Source organism: Egretta garzetta, unplaced genomic scaffold (genome assembly GCF_000687185.1).
Source record: "Egretta garzetta isolate BGI_Z169 unplaced genomic scaffold, ASM68718v1 scaffold34, whole genome shotgun sequence".
Lineage (NCBI taxonomy): Eukaryota > Metazoa > Chordata > Aves > Pelecaniformes > Ardeidae > Egretta > Egretta garzetta.
In genome coordinates this window covers 2,932,848-2,939,083 of record NW_009259586.1, presented here as the reverse complement: position 1 = coordinate 2,939,083, position 6,236 = coordinate 2,932,848, and positions in this window count along the sequence as shown.

The window sequence follows — 6,236 nt, the reverse complement described above, 5'->3', positions numbered from 1 at the left end:
GGGACGAACCGAGGGTCTCTGGCTACACGCGCCAGGCGGCGGATGGGGGCATCTGTGCCACCACATCGCGCCCGCCGGTGCCATCCTCCCGGGTCCCTTCGGGTCCTGCGCCCACCTCGCCCCAAGCACTCACACGTCCAACCTCCTGGCGTGGCTGTGGTGTCCGTCATCGTTTTGGGTTTGTACCCTGGTGTAGAGCATGCGATAGAGTGGTCTCTGCATTTTTCTCTTTTCCATTTTTGTGGGGTTTTTTTAAGCACACTCAATAAACATGTTGTTGCAAAGCGGAGCGGGAAGACGTCTGGGTTTCTTTCACCTGTACTTCAAACGCCGCAGTGCCCCACAGCAGTGGTTTACGCCCCTTATCGCTGCATTTGCTTTCCCTCCTCCATGCTCCGTCCTTATCTGGAGCATCCTGGCACCGGTGGAGCCTCCCCAGCTCTCCAGCCTCCCCTGGCAGTATCAGGACATTTGTGTTACGATTTTCCTGACAATTTAACCACTGAAGTTTTTACCAAGCATGAGTAATTAAAAATAAAACAGCTCTTCTCACGTCCAAGTACAGAAAAGAACAACAGCCATTAAAAGGCAGCTGATCCGCTGAAATAAAAACCATAAACACATTAAAAGGGGATAATAAAAGGAGGGGGAGAAGAGCACAGAAGGGCAGTATTTGCTGTGCTTAGCACACACCGCACCGGTTTACTCTCCCCTCACGCCGCCCATCCTTGCTGTGAGGGGCATCTCACCTGCCCAGCACCCGCATAAACACAATAAATAAAGATATTAAAGCTTGGTGGATTAAAGAGTCACCCACCCTGGTCTGGACCCAGGGGAGCTGGGCAATTTGGGGCACCCCTGCCCAGCCCGGATGGGCAGGGTCGCACCCAGTGATCCCAGCCCCTTCCCAACGGGGTCGGAGGAGGAGAAGGTGCCGGCAGGGAGAGCCCAGCCTCCCCATGGGCATCGCTCGCTGGGGCACCCACTCCACGGCCCCGCGGGCAGGGGCGCGATGGCAGGGACCTCTGGGCAGGCGCAGTGCCCCAGGCCCGGTGCAGGATGAGGCCGGGCAGGGCGGGCTCCGGTGGGACCCGCTCTCCGCCTGGAAGCCTCGCACCTCGGGCTGCCACCCCCCCAGCTCTGAGAAGGCGCCCAGCGCCTCGGGGACACGTGGAGCAGCTCAGGGCAGAGCCATTTCCCGGGGAACACTGGGGTCCTGCCCAGAGGGAAAAAAATAGGAAGAAAGCTCATTTTCGGCAGCTGACCTGGGGTGGTGGCACCCTGCCCGCGGCGGGGATGGGCACGAGGGGTGCAGGCACAGGTAATGCTGCGCCTTGGCTGTACCCATCCCCCGAGCCACCCCACCACGGCCGGGTGGGGACAGGGCTGTCCCTGCCAGTGCTGCCCATGCTCGGCCCTGACCAGGGGTGGCCTGGCCATGGTGAGGCCGGTGCAGTGATTCCTGCCTCGGTGACCCTACCCCTCGCGAATTAGCCAGCCCTGCAGCAGTGCCACAACTTAAGAGAGGTGGGGTTTTTTTTGTTTTAGAGCAGGGTTATGCTAGAATCAGCAGCACCAAGCTTTTTGGTTTACCCTATTATGCTAAAAGCCTAAGAAAAGCCCTTTGCAGTGTAAAATGAGGATGCTGGGCTGAGCAAGGCTGCCTGCAAGCCCCCTCCTGCACAGCACGTCCTGCGTGGTTTGGTCCATGACATGGGCTGGAAACAGCTCCTTATGTCTGGGGTGTCCCAACAGCCTTCCCCGGCTCAGGCTTGTGGAGCCCCCCCTGGAGCTGCCATGGGGGAGGCTTTCCTGTGCCCCCCACCAGCTTCCCTGGGCAGACCAATAACCCCTGGGCACTTCAGGACCCCCGCTCCCAGCCAGCCCCAGCCCAGGACCCGCAGGGTACAGCAGCCGCTGGTGCAGAGATGCTGACCTGGACGACAGAGATGCTGGAGCTGCGGCAGATGCAGAGCCTGGGAGGCTGGAGCTGTAGAAAATGCAGAAACTGAGATGCTGGTGCAGATCAGATGCTGGAGGTGCAGATCAGATGCTGGAGGTGCAGGGACCCCCTTGCCGGGCTGCATTACACAGCCCCCCCGCTCCACCAGGCTGCTTCCAGCCCTGCTGCCCCCGGCTGCGCAAGGGAAGGGGGCTCAGGGGAGGTGGGCAGGGATGCTGCTGGGATGAAGGGCAGCACTCCCCAGCCCTTCTGCCCCTCACCTGCAAAACCCCTCTCTGGGGAATTGAGGGTTTGGGGTTTTTTTTGCGACACTCACATGAAATCCTGCTGCATGGGGCTGCGTAGCTGTGGTCACATGCAACTGCCTCAGACGCCGGGGTCTGCAAGCATTTACCATGCAGGGAGCCCAGCAGGACAACAGCATTTCAGACACGGTCGCCCCATGGCTCTGTGCAGGACGCAGGGCAAGGGAGAGCAGCCAGGAGGCCCAGCCGGTGCCAAGGAAGGTTGTAGAATAGCTGTAATACCAAAAAGCAAATCAAGCAGTGTGGTAAGAGCCCCTGGTGCCTGTCCCGGAGAAGCGACCTGTGCTGTCCTCTGCGGCGGTGTGAGCCTACCCCGGCTTCTGCCCACCAGCGTGCGGGGGCTCGAGCGGTGCTTCTCCTGCGACAGAGTAGGGCGAGAAGCGACCCGACTGCAAATGCACTGAGTGAGGTTAAAAATAAGCAGGTCCTGCATCTCATGGCCTGAGGTATGGGTGTGCAACCTGTGTTTGGCTTCTGGTTTAGCAGAAAAAATGCAGCTAAGGGCACTCCCGGGGTAGCTGGGTCACGCAAGGGTGGTAAAGCTCTCCTGAGGGCTGGAGCTGGCTCAGTACCTACCTGTGCCTCTGTATAATGCCATGTGGTGCTGCACTAAACACCTGCAGCTCATTTTCTTTCTACAAGTGGCAACAAGTGAAACGGCTTTTCTTTCCCAGACCCCGCTCACAGCTACTGAACACAGCTGAGGATTTGCAGCCAAGCGTGGGGGACGGCAGGCGAGCCCAGAGCTGGGCACTCAGAGGTTGGGTAGTGCTGTCCCTGCAAACGGCCCACAGGCACACACCTAATGAGAGGAGCAAAATTTGCCCTTCCTTCTGCCTCCCCTGCCAGGAGGAGAGGGCAGCTGGGGCAGATGCTTCGTGCCGGGGCTTCATGGCAAAGCCTGGCTGGAGCAGGATCCATCCAAACATCCATCCAGGTCCTCCCGTCTCAGCGCTGCCCTGAAGCGCTCGGATGTCCCCAGCAGAGCTGTGGAGACAGAGGAGTTCACCATACCCGGGGGCACTTGCAGCCTGGGGCACTTCTCTGGGGGTCAGGGGAAGAGCAGATGAAGGGGCTCTGCCTCCAGAGCAGCGGCTCCGAGCCCTCCAGTGCACAGAAGCTCCAGCGTGCAGAGGGGAGGATGCCCTTGACTATGGCCTGGGGGCAACCAGGGCCTGCTGGGGGCTAATGGGCTGGTGTCCCTGTTAGCTGTGCGCCAGAGGCTGCTGTAATGCCCCGGGACACAGGATCCGGTGAAAAAGCCTGGGTCCGCAGCGAGCCACGCACAGGCACGACAGCACGACCTGGCATCCGAGGCGGCAGCAGCGCTCGCTCTCCCCATCCCATCTCTGGGACTGGAGAGCTTTCATTGCACAGGTCCTCTTAATTAATTAGCTGTCCTTTCAGTGGGAGTTGGCTTTTCATAGCTGGGATGTTACGTCCATACACGGGGAGGCCCTGGTGCCGGGGAAGGGAGATGTTCTGCTGGGCACTACAGCTTGGGGGCACAGTGGGGCGAGGATGTGGGGTCCCTGCCCCGCTGGGGTGCCCATGGACAGGCCCCTCTCCCCTCACAGGGCTGCTCTGTAAATCACAGCCCCTCGGAAGCAGCAAGGGCTGTGCCAGGACACTCCCCCCCACACCCTCCCCCCAGTGCCACCCCGGCTGGTGCTGAGGTCTCTGCTGCTGCTTTTCTACAAAAAACATTGCAGTGAATTTGACCCATCCATGTGCGGAGCCAAGGGCTTCTCTTCCCATCCCTAAACCACCAGAAAGATCCTGAACATCTTCCCAGCACAACTCTTTTCTTACCCTTCCCTCTGCCTCCCCCTTCCCCCAGTTGGACTATTTTACCCCAGACTCCCCTCCAGAGCAGACACCAGCCCTGTCCCCGCACTCACCGACGTCCCCCCCCACCCGGCAGAAAAGCTCCATGTGATCCCTCCTGTTCTGTTCCACATCATGTAGCACATCCCATCCAACCGCCCCGAGATGCTCCCGCTTAATTTGTGTACACAAACAATCAGGGGGAATCGAGATGCTGCCCGCGCGAGCTGCGCACCAGCGATGGCCACGCTGGCCCGCGGGGGGGGATCAGCTGCTGGGCGGCGATGTGCCTAATGGCTGCTGGCTGCTGCTCGGGCCTTGATTGATGTGGAGCTGTGGTGCAAACACTTAAACCAAGGACACCGAACGAGAGAGCAAAAACATTTTAGAACGAAAAGCGGCACTTGCTCGTTGAGGAGATAATTAGCTGTATTTGTCTTTAGGGCCTTTTGCTAAGCAAGGCTCAGCGCCGGGGAAACCAAGGCGACGGGCTAAGTGCTCTGGGAAGAGCAAACCTGCTGCCCTCGCACCCGGGAGCCCCTCACCCCATCGGGGCCCTCCCAGGCGGGGATGTGGGAGCAGCCTCAGCACCGTGCCCTAAGCCGGAGCTGCACCAGCCGCGGCTCCCAGGCTGGCACGGGACATGGCACCCGTGCCCTCGCCCACCCAGCCGCACCAGCCGCGGCTCCCAGGCTGGCACGGGACATGGCACCCGTGCCCTCGCCCACCCAGCCGCACCAGCCGCGGCTCCCAGGCTGGCACGGGACATGGCACCCGTGCCCTCGCCCACCCAGCCGCACCAGCCGCGGCTCCCAGGCTGGCACGGGACATGGCACCCGTGCCCTCGCCCACCCAGCCGCACCAGCCGCGGCTCCCAGGCTGGCACGGGACATGGCACCCGTGCCCTCGCCCACCCAGCCGCACCAGCCGCGGCTCCCAGGCTGGCACGGGACATGGCACCCGTGCCCTCGCCCACCCAGCCGCACCAGCCGCGGCTCCCAGGCTGGCACGGGACATGGCACCCGTGCCCTCGCCCACCCAGCCGCACCAGCCGCGGCTCCCAGGCTGGCACGGGACATGGCACCCGTGCCCCTCGCCCACCCAGCCGCACCGGCCGCGGAGCCCAGCGCGGCCGGGAGCTCGATCCGCTTCTAAGCAAGGAATTTATTTTTCTTTTTCCAATGCAGGGAGGCGCCCGGGCCGCCCCCGGACACGCCCGTGCCCTTGGGTCGGGCAGCCCCTGCCGCCACCTGGCGGGGGGAGCGGGGAACGACAGCCGGGGACATTTTGGCGAAGGGCTTCCTCCCACCTCCGACCGCGAGGGAGGCTGGGCCCTTTAAAAAAGCCATTTCAGGCGGCCCCCACATTTTTGGAGGGGGGGAGGTGGGAGGGGGCAGGCGGGACGAGCCCTGGTTCTGCTCCCCAGTGGAGTTGGTCCTGAGCCGATGCACAACAGCCCCCCCGGAACGCGCTCGGTTTGCCATCCAAGTGGCTGAGATTCGCTCGTACGAACGGTTCCGGAAAAAGGCCGTGCCTGGGTGGTGGCAGAGCGTCCAGCTTCGAGCAGAAGTTGCAGTGTGTGGAACTGGGAAATGTTAGTCGGCAGCACTGGGAAAAGCGCAATTTGGTCAGCACATTCCTACAAACGCTTTGGGGCACCCGGTGCTCGCTTGCGCCCCAATACCAGCAACCAGCAACCCACCCTGCGGAGCGCGGGGGTCCGGCACAGGTTGCTATCCCAGACGGCAAGGGCTCAGGGATCTGCACGCTGCAGGGCTTGCGGCATTCGCAAAGCGGCTTTGCAGTCCTTTGCCTTTGAAATGACAGCTCAACCAACAGGGGACAGGCGTGCAGAGCTCTGCCTGGTACAAAGGCTTTGCAAAATCTAAAGCCTCCATTTAGGAGCCTAAACTACTCCGTAACCACCTGAGTTTGTGCCCTGCTTCTTTCCAGTGCCGAGTGCCCAGGCAGCCTTTAGGAAAGCCAACGCAAGCTCCATGCCACTCTTACCTTCATAAACCAGAGCTGCTCATCCGGATGGAGGCAGGCAAAGCGGGGTTTGTTCTCCTGACACAAAATCGCGCCCCACGCAGTGAAGTGGCTCTGCCTCAGCAAGGCAGGCGCTTCCACTGCCCAAGGAG